Genomic DNA, 202 nt, shown 5'->3' with positions numbered 1-202 from the left:
ATCTTTCCAGGTTTTTCTGAAGTCTCTGCTCATCATTTCTTAGAGCACAATAGTATTCATTACATTTATATACCACAGCTTGTTCAGCCATTCCCCAATTGATGAATTTCCAATTCTTCCCTCAATTTCTAATTCTTAGCTACCACAAAAAGAACTGCTATAAATATTTTTGTACATGTGGCTCCTTTTCCTATTTTTATGA

Source organism: Vombatus ursinus, unplaced genomic scaffold (genome assembly GCF_900497805.2).
Source record: "Vombatus ursinus unplaced genomic scaffold, bare-nosed wombat genome assembly UNPS02014807.1, whole genome shotgun sequence".
Taxonomy (NCBI): domain Eukaryota; kingdom Metazoa; phylum Chordata; class Mammalia; order Diprotodontia; family Vombatidae; genus Vombatus; species Vombatus ursinus.
Note: the sequence above shows the minus strand (reverse complement) of the source record.